The sequence below is a fragment of the Ranitomeya imitator genome, chromosome 3 (assembly GCF_032444005.1).
Source record: "Ranitomeya imitator isolate aRanImi1 chromosome 3, aRanImi1.pri, whole genome shotgun sequence".
NCBI lineage: Eukaryota > Metazoa > Chordata > Amphibia > Anura > Dendrobatidae > Ranitomeya > Ranitomeya imitator.
In genome coordinates, this window is record NC_091284.1 from 227,487,900 (window position 1) to 227,506,382 (window position 18,483).

An 18,483-nucleotide genomic window follows, 5' to 3' on the forward strand; every position below is an offset into this window, starting at 1 on the left:
AAACAGGAACACATGGGCTACTTGCACAGTGAACAAGTCTGTATGATCATGTTCACACACCACCAAGAAACCTGAAGACACAAAAGAGAATAGTAAAACCAAAAACACTCAGTTTGAAAAAATGTTGCAGTAATCCGCAAGTGCTAGTAAAAGATGTAAAAAACAGGGTATTTGGTTGATATGTTTTTTGCAAAAAATGTATACTAAGCTGCTCTACCAATCTTCACGGTATACCCTTATCAGAGCAGTCCTAACTAATGTATGCAATCCCTATCTGATGTATTTAAAAACCTGATCATCTGTATATAACCTGTGTGAACAGGGTTCAGAGAGGAAAAATCCATGTGTGCATACAGGGTAGAACAGCTTTTGTGCAGATAGCCCAAGAGGAGTGGTGGAACTCCCCAGTCTTGTAGACACAAGAGAACAATTATGGAAACAGGAACACATGGGCTACTTGCACAGTGAACAAGTCTGTATGATCATGTTCACACACCACCAAGAAACCTGAAGACACAAAAGAGAATAGTAAAACCAAAAACACTCAGTTTGAAAAAATGTTGCAGTAATCCGCAAGTGCTAGTAAAAGATGTAAAAACAGGGTATTTGGTTGATACGTTTTTTGCAAAAAATGTATACTAAGCTGCTCTACCAATCTTCACGGTATACCCTTATCAGAGCAGTCCTAACTAATGTATGCAATCCCTATCTGATGTATTTAAAAACCTGATCATCTGTATATAACCTGTGTGAACAGGGTTCAGAGAGGAAAAATCCATGTGTGCATACAGGGTAGAACAGCTTTTGTGCAGATAGCCCAAGAGGAGTGGTGGAACTCCCCAGTCTTGTAGACACAAGAGAACAACAGAGTTAAAGTGGTAGCAGTAACATGTAGCCTGTAGAGCTCGCGGAAGGCGAGTGCACATTATGAAGCCTCGGGAATTCAAGGAAACTCAGGGTGGAGGTTTCTTTTTAGCTCCAGATTTCCCCTGTTTGGTGACGAAAGTCTCTTAACAGGAGACCAGTCTCCTTGGTCTTTCAATGGGCGGAGTTTAGGGGGAGTGTTCAATGAGGTGTCAAGGGGCAGCCAGGAGGGAATCTCAATTGCCTCAATTTGAAAGATATCCCAAACTTTCATAGGTTGATTTCTCAAGAATTTCATTAGAGACACTTTCCGGTATGCCTTTGATTCTAATATTTTTTCTGCAGCTCCGGTTTTCTTGGTCTTCTAAGAGCAGGGATGCAGAGTTTAGTTGTGATCGATGAAATTCTAGATGATCTTTGATGATGTTTGAGTGACTTATTATGGAAGATTGGGTAGATTCAAGGGCCTCCACCCTATTGCCAATTTGTTATATGTCTGTTCTTAGGTCTGAGACCTCAGCTATTAATGGCTTCATCGCCAAAGCTAGTGCCTTTTTGAGAAAGGATTTTGATATTCCTCCAGAGTCCAAATGGGGAACATCACTCTCCGATGCGACATCACTGGAATCAGAATCATCTATATGTTCTTCCATTGCACTATTAGAGTGAGAATTTTTATGTGCTGCACGAGCTGTAAGAGGTTTGCGTTTTAGAAATTTCTCCATTTCATTTTGTTTGTCTTGCTGTAAGATAGTAGTAGAGATTTTGCAGCGGTCTTTATTAGTTTTGACCATTATATCTGTGTTTAGCGCCTGTTTTAAAAAATATCATTTGTGCACCAGGTTGGGGTTTAGCTCATCTTAATTGCTGGAAAACTCATCCCAGCCTCTCAGTATATGATAAAGAATACAATGTCTTTGTGCTGTCTGCGGCAGCAGCTTATGCTTGTTGAACGGATTTTACTAGCAGGGCACGAAGCTCCAAGATATGCCAGGGTGTAATCTGGACCGAAAAGAAAAAGGTTGTGGGCACTGAGACCGTAGCTATAGTTTATCTGGAGAAGATCTTTGCCACTTGCTGTGTCCCACAACTTTGACCGGGGGAGGTGGGGCGGGGGGCAACAAGGAGCGGGGAGATATGAAAGCAAAGTTTCCCCCTTATCTGGGCACAGCGGTAAGACCTCAGCTGCAGACAACCCCATTCAAGGACCCAGCATCTTCACCCCCTCACAGCGGGGTACAGCGTTCCTCCCTTCAGCTCATTCACCCAGCCGACTGGCACCGAGGGTTCTCCAGACTCCCAGCTCTCACCTGAACAGCCGGCTATCGTGGGGTTAGTATGGCGTCGCTAGATGGTAACAGCCGAGGGATCCCCAGCAGGTGGACGGCTATTCTCCCCGGCGTGCAGCGGTAGTCGAGGTGTCTCCTTTCTCCTTGCACTTTCCTCTCTCGCGTGTGGCAGGATGTGTTGGGCACGTGGCAAGATGGCGCCCGTGCCTGCAGGCCGCAGCTCCAACGCTGTCTCCCCCGTCCTCCGGTCACCTCAGATCTCTTGAGAGCGTCTCAGTCCTGTCGTATGACAGTCCTGTGCCTGTTCTGGCCAAAAAACACTGCACAGGTGGGCACTAACTGGGATTTGTATGGCCTGATAGCAGGAGCCGCTCTGCAACACGTCTCCCCTGTTCAGGATTCAGGCCACACCCAATAGCCACAATTTTAACAGGATCTGTAAGCCTGATCATCCCTATCTTTAAAAAGATGTGTAATAGAGGGGTTACAAGGACACTAAACTTCAGGAGGGCAAATTTCCAACGGATGAGAGAGGATCTTGGTGCAATTAACTGGGACGATATCCTGAGACATAAAAATACACAAAGAAAATGGGAGACATTTATTAGCATCCTGGATAGGACCTGTGCACAGTATATACCGTATGGGAATAAACATACTAGAAATAGGAGGAACCCAATATGGCTAAATAGAGAGCTGTAAGGGGCGCAATAAGTGACAAAAAGAAAGCATTTAGAGAATTAAAGGAAGTAGGTAGTGAGGAGGCATTAAATAAATACAAAAAATTAAATAAATTCTGTAAAAAGCAAATCAAGGCAGCAAAGATTGAGACAGAGAGACTCATTGCCAGAGAGAGTAAAAATAATCCTAAAATATTCTTTAACTACATAAATAGTAAGAAACTAAAAAATGATAGTGTTGGCCCCCTTAAAAATAGTCTGGGTGAAATGGTGGATGAGGATGAGGAAAAAGCCAATATGCTAAATGCCTTTTTTTTTATCAGTATTTACACAAGAAAATCCCATGGCAGACAAAATGACTAGTGATATAAATTCCCAATTAAATGTCACCTGCTTAACCCAGCAGGAAGTGCGTCGTCGTCTAAAAATCACTAAAATTGACAAATCTCTGGGCCCGGATGGGATACACCCTCGAGTACTGCAGGAATTAAGTACAGTCATTGATAGACCATTATTTTTAATCTTTAAAGACTCCATAATAACAGGTCTGTACCACAGGACTGGCGTATTGCAAATGTGGTGCCAATATTCAAAAAGGGGACAAAAACTGAACTCGGAAATTATAGGCCAGTAAGCTTAACCTCTACTGTGGGTAAAATCCTGGAGGGCATTCTAAGGGATGCTATACTGGAGTATCTGAAGAGGAATAACCTCATGACCCAGTATCAGCATGGGTTTACTAGGGACCGTTCATGTCAGACTAATTTGATCAGTTTCTATGAAGAGGTAAGTTCCGGATTGGACCAAGGGAACCCAGAGGATGTAGTGTATATGGACTTTTCAAAAGCTTTTGATACGGTGCCACATAAAAGGTTGATACATAAAATTAGAATAATGGGGATAGGGGAAAATATGTGCAAGTGGGTTGAGAGCTGTCTCAGGGATACAAAACAAAGGGTGGTTATTAATGGAGCACACTCGGACTGGGTTGCGGTTAGCAGTGGGGTACCACAGGGGTCAGTATTGGGCCCTCTTCTTTTTAACATATTTATTAATGACCTTGTAGGGGGCATTCAGAGTAGAATTTCAATATTTGCAGATGACACTAAACTCTGCAGGGTAATCAATACAGAGGAGGACAATTTTATATTACAGGATGATTTATGTAAACTAGAAGCTTGGGCTGATAAATGGCAAATTAGCTTTAATGGGGATAAATGTAAGGTCATGCACTTGGGTAGAAGTAATAAGATGTATAATTATGTGCTTAATTCTAAAACTCTGAGCAAAACCGTCAATGAAAAAGACCTGGGTGTATGGGTGGATGACAAACTCATATTCAGTGGACAGTGTCAGGCAGCTGCTACAAAGGCAAATAAAATAATGGGATGCATTAAAAGAGGCATAGATGCTCATGAGGAGAACATAATTTTACCTCTATACAAGTCACTAGTTTGACCACACTTAGAATACTGTGCACAGTTCTGGTCTCCGGTGTAGCTGAACTAGAGCGGGTGCAGAGAAGAGCGACCAAGGTTATTAGAGGACTGGGGGGTCTGCAATACACTCTGAGGATTGCGGCGCCATATTGGCAAAGGGAAAAACACCCGAATGCCGTATATTTCAAAATTCACAGAAAAAGTAGAATTATGTGACTAAAATGCCAATTAATGAAGGACCGGACCCACAAGATCATGATAAATGTATTGGAAGTCCTTTGAATTTTGAAATATATGGCAGATTCGGGTGTTTTTCCCTTTGCCAATATGGCGCCGCAATCCTCAGAGTGTCTCTGCGCAACTGCGGACAGGGGCAGTATGGGTCCCTGACGTGATGTGCTGTGACATGTGCAGTAGACGGCTAAGGACGCCGAGGATTAGTTGAACATGCTGCGAGTGTAATCGTAAGTTAGTGATAATCATGTTTCATAGGATGGAGACACCTGTGCTGGCTCAATTAGATGATTGGCTTATTGAGCATTTTTATAATGTTATGACGATATGGATACTGTATTATGGATAGAGAAAATGCTTGGTAGAAAAAATATTTTAATATGCACTTTTGCACTTTTTTATGTATTGTTACGTGATGCACTATACACCTATTTGTATTATTGGACTAAATGAATTTGCTAATGAAATTTGTATGTGACTTGTATAAAAAACTGCTTCACATATGTGTTCACTGCTTGAAAAAGGATAGTATATCCGAAACGTCGCCATGCCATTCAGGCACTAAAATTCACCTTTTTCTTTAGTTACTTTTTGTGCTGTTTTCCTTTTTTTGATCTTATGTTTGGAGGTCACTGGATCGGTGGTCAGGAAAGCGTTGCACACCTGGAGGTAACACTGGATGCTGTTCCAATTTTTCTCTATGTATTTGTTCTGTGGTAACTTGCATCTACTTTTGTTTTTTTATTACATATTTGGATTTTTGCAAATTTTTTGATATTTTCGTGCACTATGGAAAACAATCTGTTTGAACCTGGCGTGTTTGCATACACTAGTGAAGATGGGGAAAGAATTGTTGGAGGAGTGGAGACTGAAGCTACATTCCTGAGTACACCATCATTATATGACTTGAAATTTAAATATGAAAATATTTTGAGGAAATCTATAACTACACAACTAAATTTGGTTACCCTCAGTGAATATTATAAGGCGAAAAAAATTCTGAGGGGTCTTCGTTCAAATATTCGCCCCAATTTAATGACTAATGACTCTTCTTTCTGTGCAAAATTCTGCATGATATCTAACAAATATGGCTTGGATATAGTCCTTCTGAATATTGAATATTTGCAGCAGGAGGTAAAAAAAAGAGAAATCAGAAATACCAGTATTGGAGTCAGAAATTAAATGTCTTATGAAGGAGGAGGAGTGGACTGGTTTTAGGGATTCGTTGAAAATTAAGCTGGATAAAATGCGGTTGGAGTTGGAGGATGTTAAACGTAGAAAATGGAATCGAGATATGGATGACTATAAAGACGGAAATATTTACAACTGGCAAAAGGAGAATTCAGGAAATTGGAGGAAAAGAGTTCATTGGGTGGAGAAAACATTTCAAAAACCTGACCGGCACATCCAAACATAGACTCAGTGTGAACAGGTGCTGAACCTAGAGTCACCAACTCGTATATAGTTAAGTAAATAAGGCAGCACACTGCAGCGCTAGAACATACAAACTTGAAAAACGAAATTTGAACTGCATTACTGCACTAGAAATATGAAAAATGAGAGCTTTTAGCGCATAAAAATAGCCAATTTTATGTGTACCTGGTAGCCCCGTTACGGCATCTCTCTTATACCAGGTCCTAAACTTGCCTTACCTTGCTGAGAATAAACGTCTCCATCTGAATGGGTACATGTGAAAACCTCTTACTAGACTAAAATTCTCTCTCTCTGTGGAGGGGTATTGGACCTGCTGTAATTAAAACATCTGAAGCTAGGAGGCGGAGTGCACGATCAGAAGGCTAAAGAATACATTTCAAAAACCTGACCGGCACATCCAAACATAGACTCAGTGTGAACAGGTGCTGAACCTAGAGTCGCCAACTCATATATAGTTAAGTAAATAAGGCAGCACACTGCAGCGCTAGAACATACAAACTAGAAAAACGAAATTTGAACTGCATTACTGCACTAGAAATATGAAAAATGAGAGCTTTTAGCGCATAAAAATGGCCAATTTTATGTGTACCTGGTAGCCCCGTTACGGCATCTCTCTTATACCAGGTCCTAAACTTGCCTTACCTCGCTGAGAATAAATGTCTCCATCTGAATGGGTACATGTGAAAACCTCTTACTAGACTAAAATTCTCTCTCTCTGTGGAGGGGTATTGGACCTGCTGTAATTAAAACACCTGAAGCTAGGAGGCGGAGTGCACGATCAGAAGGCTAAAGAATACATTTCAAAAACCTGACCGGCACATCCAAACAGACTCAGTGTGAACAGGTGCTGAACCTAGAGTTGCCAACTCGTATATAGTTAAGTAAATAAGGCAGCACACTGCAGCGCTAGAACATACAAACTTGAAAAACGAAATTTGAACTGCATTACTGCACTAGAAATATGAAAAACGAGAGCTTTTAGCGCATAAAAATGGCCAATTTTATGTGTACCTGGTAGCCCCGTTACGGCATCTCTCTTATACCAGTGTTATGGTCTGGTGATTAAGGAGCGACATGCTTCTAGCTCTGAGCAGGTGGCAACTATACTGACCGCAGTCCCTAAGCTTAACACAACACTAGAAGCAGCCGTGGAATGCTCCTAACACTGCCTATGCATCTCGTCACAGCTGGAGAACTAACTAACCCTGAAGATAGAAGCAGGAAACCTATCTTGCCTCAGAGAAATTCCCCAAAGGATAGATTAGCCCCCTACAAATAAGTATGAAACAAGATTTAGCACAGGAGGCCACTTCTAGCTAGATAGGAAAAAGTACAGGACAGAGAGCTGTGCGGTCAGTAATAAAAACTAGAAAAAGTCCACCGCAGAGAAATGCAAAAATCTCCACACCTGACTAAAGGTGTGGAGGGCAAACTCTGCTGCCCAGAGCTTCCAGCCTAGCTGAATAGATCCATACCGATAAGCTGGACAAAGAACAAAACATAGGAAGTGGAAAACCACAAGACAAAAACAAGAGAACTGCAAAATAACAAGCAAGGACTTAGCTTTTGCTGAATTGGTCAGAGTGTCAGGAAAATCCTAAGAGCAAAGACTCCAGGCAGGAACAATGACAACTGGCATTGAATGAGGGAAAAGGCCAGACTAATATAGCCGAGCCAGGAAGACAATTAGTGAAAACAGCTGCTGAAGCTAAATCCAAGAAGCAGCCATACCACTCAAAACCACAGGAGGGAGCCCAAGAACGGAATTCACAACAGTACCCCCCCCTTGAGGAGGGGTCACCGAACCCTCACCAGAGCCCCCAGGCCGATCAGGATGAGCCAAATGAAAAGCACGAACCAAATCGGCGGCATGAGCATCGGAGGCAACAACCCAAGAATTATCTTCCTGGCCATAACCCTTCCACTTGACAAGATACTGAAGCTTCCGCCTCGAAAAACGAGAAATTTTCTCAACCACATATTCCAACTCCCCCACAACCAACACCGGAGCAGGAGGATCAACAGATGGAACAACGGGCACCACATATCTCCGCAACAAAGATCTATGGAAAACATTGTGGATGGCAAAAGAGGCTGGAAGGGCCAAACGAAAAGACACAGGATTGATAATCTCAGAAATCTTATAAGGACCAATAAATCGAGGCTTGAACTTAGGGGAAGAAACCTTCATAGGAACATGACGAGAGGACAACCAGACCAAATCCCCCACACGAAGCCGAGGACCAACACACCAACGGCGGTTAGCAAAACGCTGAGCCTTTTCCTGGGACAACGTCAAATTGTCCACCACATGAGTCCAAATCTGCTGTGACCTGTCCATCACAGAATCCACACCAGGACAATCAGAAGGCTCAACCTGCCCTGAAGAAAAACGAGGATGGAAACCAAAATTACAAAAGAAAGGTGAAACCAAAGTAGCCGAACTGGCCCGATTATTAAGGGCAAACTCGGCCAACGGCAAGAAGGTCACCCAATCATCCTGATCAGCAGACACAAAGCATCTCAAATAGGTCTCCAAGGTTTGATTAGTTCGCTCAGTTTGACCATTTGTCTGAGGATGGAACGCCGAAGAAAAAGACAAATCAATACTCATCCTAGCACAAAAGGCCCGCCAAAACCTGGAAACAAAGTGGGAACCTCTGTCAGACACAATATTCTCCGGAATGCCATGCAAATGAACCACATGTTGAAAAAACAATGGAACCAAATCAGAGGAGGAAGGCAATTTAGGCAAAGGTACCAAATGGACCATTTTAGAGAACCGGTCACAAACCACCCAGATAACAGACATCCTCTGGGACACAGGAAGCTCCGAAATAAAATCCATGGAAATATGCGTCCAAGGCCTCTCCGGGACGGGCAAAGGCAAAAGCAACCCACTAGCGCGGGAACAGCAAGGCTTAGCCCGGACACAAGTCCCACAGGACTGCACAAAAGAACGTACATCCCGCGACAAGGAAGGCCACCAAAAGGACCTAGCAACCAAATCTCTGGTACCAAAAATCCCAGGATGACCAGCCAACACAGAACAATGGACCTCAGAAATTACCTTACTTGTCCATCTATCAGGAACAAACAACTTCCCCACAGGACAGCGGTCAGGTTTATCAGCCTGAAACTCCCGAAGCGCCCGCCGCAAATCAGGGGAGATGGCAGACAGAATCACCCCTTCCCTAAGAATGCCAACCGGCTCAAGGACTCCAGGAGAATCCGGCAAAAAACTCCAAGAGAGGGCATCCGCTTTAACATTCTTAGATCCTGGAAGATATGAGACCACAAAATCAAAACGGGAGAAAAACAGGGACCATCGAGCCTGTCTAGGGTTCAGCCGCTTGGCCGACTCAAGGTAAATCAGATTCTTATGATCGGTCAAGACCACAATGCGGTGCTTGGCTCCCTCAAGCCAATGTCGCCACTCCTCAAATGCCCACTTCATAGCCAACAACTCCCGATTGCCAACATCATAATTGCGTTCCGCAGGCGAAAACTTTCGGGAAAAGAAGGCACATGGCTTCATCAAGGAACCATCAGAATTCCTCTGCGACAAAACGGCCCCTGCCCCAATCTCAGAAGCGTCAACCTCAACCTGAAAGGGAAGAGAAACATCCGGCTGACGCAAGACAGGGGCAGAAGTAAATCGGCGTTTAAGCTCCTGAAAGGCCTCAACAGCCTCCGAGGACCAATTAGTGACATCAGCGCCTTTCTTCGTCAAATCGGTCAGGGGCTTAACCACACTAGAGAAGTTGGCAATGAAACGGCGATAAAAATTAGCAAAGCCCAAAAACTTCTGCAGGCACTTCACAGATGTGGGTTGAATCCAGTCATGAATGGCTTGGACCTTAACAGGATCCATTTCTATAGACGAAGGGGAAAAAATAAACCCCAAAAAAGAGACCTTCTGAACTCCAAATAGGCACTTAGACCCCTTCACAAATAGAGCATTATCACGAAGGATCTGGAACACCATCCTGACCTGCTTCACATGAGACTCCCAATCATTGGAAAAAATCAAAATATCATCCAAATACACAATCAAGAATTTGTCAAGATAATTGCGGAAAATATTATGCATAAAGGACTGAAATACAGAAGGAGCATTAGAAAGCCCGAAAGGCATCACCAGGTATTCAAAATGGCCTTCGGGCGTATTAAATGCAGTTTTCCATTCGTCACCTTGCTTGATACGAATAAGATTATATGCCACTCGAAGGTCAATCTTGGTAAACCAACAAGCCCCCTTAATCCTAGCAAACAAATCAGAGAGCAAAGGTAAAGGGTATTGGAACTTGACCGTGATCTTATTAAGAAGGCGATAATCAATACAGGGTCTTAAGGAGCCATCCTTCTTGGCAACAAAAAAGAATCCCGCTCCCAATGGTGACGAAGACGGCCGAATATGCCCCTTTTCCAAAGACTCCTTAACACAGCTCCGCATGGCGGCATGCTCTGGCACAGACAGATTGAAAAGTCGGCCCTTAGGGAACTTACAGCCAGGAATCAAGTCAATAGCACAATCACAGTCCCTATGTGGAGGAAGGGAACTGGACTTGGGCTCATCGAATACATCCTGGAAATCTGACAAAAACTCAGCAACATCAGAAGAGGGGGAAGAGGAAATTGACATTAAAGGAACGTCACTATGTACCCCTTGACAACCCCAACTAGTCACAGACATCGACTTCCAATCCAGCACTGGATTGTGAACCTGTAACCATGGGAAACCCAGCACAACAACATCATGTAAATTATGCAACACCAGAAAACGGCAATCTTCCTGATGTGCAGGAGTCATGCACATAGTCAGCTGAGTCCAATACTTAGGTTTATTCTTGGCCAATGGTGTAGCATCAATAGCCCTCAAGGGTATGGGACTCTGCAAAGGCTGCAAAGAAAAACCACAGCGCCTAGCGAACTCTAAGTCCATTAAGTTCAGAGCAGCGCCCGAATCCACAAATGTCATGACGGAAAAAGATGACAATGAGCATATCAGGGTCACAGACAGGAGAAACTTAGGCTGCACAGTACTAATGGTAACAGATCTAGCGACCCTCTTAATACGCTTAGGGCAATCAGAAATAGCATGAGTAGAATCACCACAGTAAAAACACAGCCCATTCTGACGTCTGCATCCCCTCTGTTCCGCTCTAGTCAAAATCCTATCACATTGCATGGCCTCAGGACTCTGCTCAGAGGATACTGCCATATGGTGCACCACTTTGCGTTCGTGCAGGAGCCGATCAATCTGAATGGCCAGAGACACAGATTCGCTCAAACCAACAGGCGTGGGAAACCCCACCATAACATCTTTTAGGGCTTCAGAAAGACCCTTTCTGAAAATTGCGGCCAGAGCGTCCTCATTCCATTTAGTGAGCACAGACCATTTTCTAAATTTCTGGCAGTATAATTCTGCCGCTTCCTGACCCTGACACAAGGCCAACAGTGTTTTCTCAGCATGCTCTACAGAGTTAGGTTCGTCATACAATAATCCGAGCGATTGAAAAAATGCATCTACATTAAGCAATGCCGGATTCCCTGACTCAAGTGAGAATGCCCAGTCTTGAGGGTCGCCACGCAGTAGAAAAATAACTATCTTTACTTGCTGAATGGGGTCACCAGAGGAACGGGATTTAAGGGCAAAAAACAATTTGCAGTTATTCTTAAAGTTCAAAAACTTAGATCTATCCCCGTAAAACAAATCTGGAGTAGGAATTCTAGGCTCTAAGGCCGGAGTCTGAACCATATAATCTTGAATACTCTGTACTCGTGCAGCAAGGTGCTCCACACGAGAACATAAACTCTGAACATCCATGCCTGCATCCAAATCCCGAATCACCCAGAGATCAAGAGGAAGAAAAATGACCAAACAAACTAAAGAGAGAAAAAAAAAATGGCTCAGAACTCTTTTTCTCTTCCTTCTTTTGAAAGGCAATCAGCACATTTTTGGCCAGTTGTACTGTTATGGTCTGGTGATTAAGGAGCGACATGCGTCTAGCTCTGAGCAGGTGGCAACTATACTGACCGCAGTCCCTAAGCTTAACACAACACTAGAAGCAGCCGTGGAATGCTCCTAACACTGCCTATGCATCTCGTCACAGCCGGAGAACTAACTAACCCTGAAGATAGAAGCAGGAAACCTATCTTGCCTCAGAGAAATTCCCCAAAGGATAGATTAGCCCCCCACAAATAATGACTGTGAGAGGAGAAGGAAATGACATACCTAGTATGAAACAAGATTTAGCACAAGAGGCCACTTCTAGCTAGATAGGAAAAAGTACAGGACAGAGAGCTGTGCGGTCAGTAATAAAAACTAGAAAAAGTCCACCGCAGAGAAATGCAAAAATCTCCACACCTGACTAAAGGTGTGGAGGGCAAACTCTGCTGCCCAGAGCTTCCAGCCTAGCTGAATAGATCCATACCGATAAGCTGGACAAAAGAACAAAACATAGGAAGTGGAAAACCACAAGACAAAAACAAGAGAACTGCAAAATAACAAGCAAGGACTTAGCTTTTGCTGAATTGGTCAGAGTGTCAGGAAAATCCTAAGAGCAAAGACTCCAGGCAGGAACAATGACAACTGGCATTGAATGAGGGAAAAGGCCAGACTAATATAGCCGAGCCAGGAAGTGAAAACAGCTGCTGAAGCTAAATCCAAGAAGCAGCCATACCACTCAAAACCACAAGAGGGAGCCCAAGAACGGAATTCACAACATACCAGGTCCTAAACTTGCCTTACCTCGCTGAGAATAAACGTCTCCATCTGAATGGGTACATGTGAAAACGTTTATTCTCAGCGAGGTAAGGCAAGTTTAGGACTTGGTATAAGAGAGATGCCGTAACAGGGCTACCAGGTACACATAAAATTGGCCATTTTTATGCGCTAAAAGCTCTCATTTTTCATATTTCTATTGCAGTAATGCAGTTCAAATTTCGTTTTTCAAGTTTGTATGTTCTAGCGCTGCAGTGTGCTGCCTTATTAATTAACTATATGCGAGTTGGCGACTCTAGGTTCAGCACCTGTTCACACTGAGTCTATGTTTGGATGTGCCGGTCAGGTTTTTGAAATGTATTCTTTAGCCTTCTGATCGTGCACTCCGCCTCCTAGCTTCAGGTGTTTTAATTACAGCAGGTCCAATACCCCTCCACAGAGAGAGAGAGAATTTTAGTCTAGTAAGAGGTTTTCACATGTACCCATTCAGATGGAGACGTTTATTCTCAGCGAGGTAAGGCAAGTTTAGGACCTGGTATAAGAGAGATGCCGTATCGGGGCTACCAGGTACACATAAAATTGGCCATTTTTATGCACTAAAAGCTCTCATTTTTCATATTTCTAGTGCAGGAATGCAGTTCAAATTTCGTTTTTCAAGTTTGTATGTTCTAGCGCTGCAGTGTGCTGCCTTATTTACTTAACTATATACGAGTTGGCGACTCTAGGTTCAGCACCTGTTCACACTGAGTCTATGTTTGGATGTGCCGGTCAGGTTTTTGAAATGTATTCTTTAGCCTTCTGATCGTGCACTCCGCCTCCTAGCTTCAGGTGTTTTAATTACAGCAGGTCCAATACCCCTCCACAGAGAGAGAGAATTTTAGTCTAGTAAGAGGTTTTCACATGTACCCATTCAGATGGAGACATTTATTCTCAGCGAGGTAAGGCAAGTTTAGGACCTGGTATAAGAGAGATGCCGTAACGGGGCTACCAGATACACATAAAATTGGCCATTTTTATGCGCTAAAAGCTCTCATTTTTCATATTTCTAGTGCAGTAATGCAGTTCAAATTTCGTTTTTCAAGTTTGTATGTTCTAGCGCTGCAGTGTGCTGCCTTATTTACTTAACTATATACGAGTTGGCGACTCTAGGTTCAGCACCTGTTCACACTGAGTCTATGTTTGGATGTGCCGGTCAGGTTTTTGAAATGTATTCTTTAGCCTTCTGATCGTGCACTCCGCCTCCTAGCTTCAGGTGTTTTAATTACAGCAGGTCCAATACCCCTCCACAGAGAGAGAGAGAATTTTAGTCTAGTAAGAGGTTTTCACATGTACCCATTCAGATGGAGACGTTTATTCTCAGCGAGGTAAGGCAAGTTTAGGACCTGGTATAAGAGAGATGCCGTATCGGGGCTACCAGGTACACATAAAATTGGCCATTTTTATGCACTAAAAGCTCTCATTTTTCATATTTCTAGTGCAGGAATGCAGTTCAAATTTCGTTTTTCAAGTTTGTATGTTCTAGCGCTGCAGTGTGCTGCCTTATTTACTTAACTATATACGAGTTGGCGACTCTAGGTTCAGCACCTGTTCACACTGAGTCTATGTTTGGATGTGCCGGTCAGGTTTTTGAAATGTATTCTTTAGCCTTCTGATCGTGCACTCCGCCTCCTAGCTTCAGGTGTTTTAATTACAGCAGGTCCAATACCCCTCCACAGAGAGAGAGAATTTTAGTCTAGTAAGAGGTTTTCACATGTACCCATTCAGATGGAGACATTTATTCTCAGCGAGGTAAGGCAAGTTTAGGACCTGGTATAAGAGAGATGCCGTAACGGGGCTACCAGGTACACATAAAATTGGCCATTTTTATGCGCTAAAAGCTCTCATTTTTCATATTTCTAGTGCAGTAATGCAGTTCAAATTTCGTTTTTCAAGTTTGTATGTTCTAGCGCTGCAGTGTGCTGCCTTATTTACTTAACTATATACGAGTTGGCGACTCTAGGTTCAGCACCTGTTCACACTGAGTCTATGTTTGGATGTGCCGGTCAGGTTTTTGAAATGTATTCTTTAGCCTTCTGATCGTGCACTCCGCCTCCTAGCTTCAGGTGTTTTAATTACAGCAGGTCCAATACCCCTCCACAGAGAGAGAGAATTTTAGTCTAGTAAGAGGTTTTCACATGTACCCATTCAGATGGAGACGTTTATTCTCAGCGAGGTAAGGCAAGTTTAGGACCTGGTATAAGAGAGATGCCGTAACGGGGCTACCAGGTACACATAAAATTGGCCATTTTTATGTGCTAAAAGCTCTCATTTTTCATATTTCTAGTGCAGGAATGCAGTTCAAATTTCGTTTTTCAAGTTTGTATGTTCTAGCGCTGCAGTGTGCTGCCTTATTTACTTAACTATTGGGTGGAGAAAGACTCTGTATTTTTGCATAATGATAAATCTTTGTAACCTAAGTTTGATTTTTTTGGGAACAGACCCCCCAAAGGAAAAACAGAAAACAACAGGAAAAGGGGAGGAAGGAAACACCGGAGACAACAAAAAAGAGAAAAGAGGGAAAAACAAATCATCAGTGGAAAAACAAGTGGCAACGAGGAGCAAGGATCAAGTTTAATCGTAAATATTTCAAATAAAACTCTTACGAATAATCAGATATCAGTGTTAAACAAGGGACTCTCTTTCGGATTGAGTACCCATGTAAACTGGTTCCAATTGAGCATTGATTTACACCATTTTTTTAGGTCCATTAAACTTAAAGAGTGGTTTAGTAACCATATAGAAGCACAAAAAATTAATAGTAATGAAATCAACTTAAAACAATTAGCCTTGAGAAAAAAAGAGCAATTTTACTCCACCTGAAAATTCTTCTGTCATAGAGACATTTATTTCAGCTGTAAATCGTGATATTGAAATACTAAAAAATAACTGCCCAAAAATTTTTAAACACCCTAATATGACAGTTGGGGAAATTGAAGCCTTACAGTTATTGGCCCAAGATGATGAAATAATTATAAAAAAAAGGCTGATAAGGGGGGAGCGGTGGTTGTCCTAGACAAAAATGAATACATTGAGGAAATTAAGGGGCAGTTGGCGGACCCGGGGGTGTATGAGAGACTTTCTCATGACCCCAAATTTGATATAGCTAAGGAAATAAAATCAATTTTGAATGATGCTTTAGGTCTGAAAATTATTGACCAGGATGTATATGATTTTTTGACTATTAAATTTCCGATTACGCCTGTACTGTATACTTTACCGAAGATTCATAAGTCTCTCATACAACCCCCGGGTAGACCGATTGTTTCTGGCTGTGGTTCTATCCTATTGAATATTGGTATTTTTCTTGATAAAATGCTTAATCCATTAGCTAGTAAAACAAAGTCCTTTGTTAGAGATACATTGGATTTTTTGGGAAAAGTGAATACAATTCAATTGGCTGGACAGGTGTTGTTGGCGTCATTTGACGTCACTTCACTCTACACTTCAATTGATCATGATCGAGGGCTAAATGCAATTAACAAAAAATTGTCAACCACACAATACTCTTTAGAAACCAGGAAATTTGTCCTACAACTGTTGAGATTGGTTCTGACTAATAATTATTTTTTGTTTGGGGATGACTTTTATTTGCAGCGACGCGGAGTCGCCATGGGCGCTAACATGGCGCCCGCGTATGCGAATATTGTCCTGAGTGTTCTTGAGGAGGATTTTGGCTATGTGTCCCACCACTACGGCAATGTGTCCGCGTGGTGGAGATACATAGACGACATCTCCCTCATATGGACAGGCTCTGAGAGTTCTTTATCTGAGTTTCACAATTATCTTAACACAGTTGATGAAACAATTAAATTTACCCTTGTATATTCTAATAAAAATATACAGTTTTTGGATGTAAATATCAAAATTGAAGGTGATAAACTTATCACCCAATTATATACAAAGGCCACTGATAAAAATGATTTGCTGTGCTTTAACAGCCAACATCCCAGAAAAACAAAATAATCCACTCCCTATAGTCAATTGATGCAGGTCAAAAGGATTGAAAATAGTGAAGACTCATTAAGTAAATCTATGGATATAACTCTTCAGAATTTTTCTGAGAGGCTATCCAAAAAATTTACTACAATCACAAAAGAGTAAAGTTAATGCATTGAAGAGAAGTGATCTCCTCCAGAAAAAGCCAAATGTAAAAGAACTTAATCGTATTCCATTTGTAACCTCATATTGTGAGGAAAGTAGTAGAATTTCTGATATCATATGTAAACATTGGGGAATGTTACATAAATGCCTCCCTAAAATAGAGGAATTCTCGAAGCCGCCGATCTTTTCATATAAACAAAATCGTACTATTGCTTCCACTTTGATCCGATATAGGTTCTTTAAAAAAACAATGTCAGCCAACACTCACAGGTCAAAGTAGAAGGGGATGTTTTCCATGCTTGTCCTGCATTAATTGCAGTTTGATTTTTAAGGGTTCTAGTTTCACTCATCCCATAACTAACAAGAAGTTTGAGATACAACATTTTCTGACCTGTGACTCTGAGTTTGTTATATACCTGTTACAATGCCCGTGTTCCTTATGGTATGTCGGTGAGACTACATGTGATTTCAAAACTAGAATCAATCAACACCGACATACCATAAGGAAAAAACGGATGGATTTACCAGTCTCCAAACATTTTGCAGAAAAAATGCACACTGAGAAACAATTGCGGTTTTGTATTATCGATATGATACCTGTTCAAAGAAGAGGGGGAGACCATATAAAATTACTTAAAGGGAACCTGTCACCCCGAAAATCGCGGGTGAGGTAAGCCCACCGGCATCAAGGGCTTATCTGCAGCATTCTGTAATGCTGTAGATAAGCCCCCGATGTTACCTGAAAAAGGAGAAAAAGACGTTATATTATACTCACCCAGGGGCGGTCCCGCTGCTGGTCAGGTCAGATGGGCGTCTCCGGTCCGCTGCGGCGCCTCCCATCTTCTTTCCAAGACGTCCTCTTCTGATCTTCAGCCACGGCTCCGGCGCAGGCGTACTTTGCTCTGCCCTGTTGAGGGCAGACAAAGTACTGCAGTGCAAAGGCGCCGAGCCTCTGACCTTTCCGGCGCCTGCGCACTTCAGTACTATCCTCTGCCCTCAAGAGGGCAGAGCAAAGTACGCCGGAGCCGGAGCCGTGGCTGAAGATCAGAAGAGGACGTCATGGAAAGAAGATGGGAGGCGCCGCAGCGGACCGGAGACGCCCATCCGACCTGACCAGCAGCGGGACCGCCCCTGGGTGAGTATAATCTAGCGTCTTTTTCTCCTTTTTCAGGTAACATCGGGGGCTTATCTACAGCATTACAGAATGCTGCAGATAAGCCCCTGATGCCGATGGGCTTACCTCACCCGCGATTTTCGGGGTGACAGGTTCCCTTTAAAAAGAGGTAATTGGAATGGATTACAAGATTAAATACCCTCAAACCGTTTGGTCTTAATGTAGACTTCAAATTGAACCATATTTTATAGGTTATGGTGTTGGTATACTATTCTTTCCATGTCTGTATGATCTGATTTTTTATGATATTTATATATTGATTATACTGATGTGAAACTAATTTTTAATATCTTTTCTTTTTCTTTTTTGCAGATGTCCCTATCCTATGAGACGTATAAATTTTCTTTACTTTTTTCTTTATATCATTATTTTTTTTGTTCTGTTCAATTAATAAAGAAATTTTGATGAAAAAAATGTGTGTTGCTTGTTTCTGCATCACCGGACCACTGTGATATATTTATTTATGTTAATAACTAAAATATAAAGGAACTGAGTGAGCACC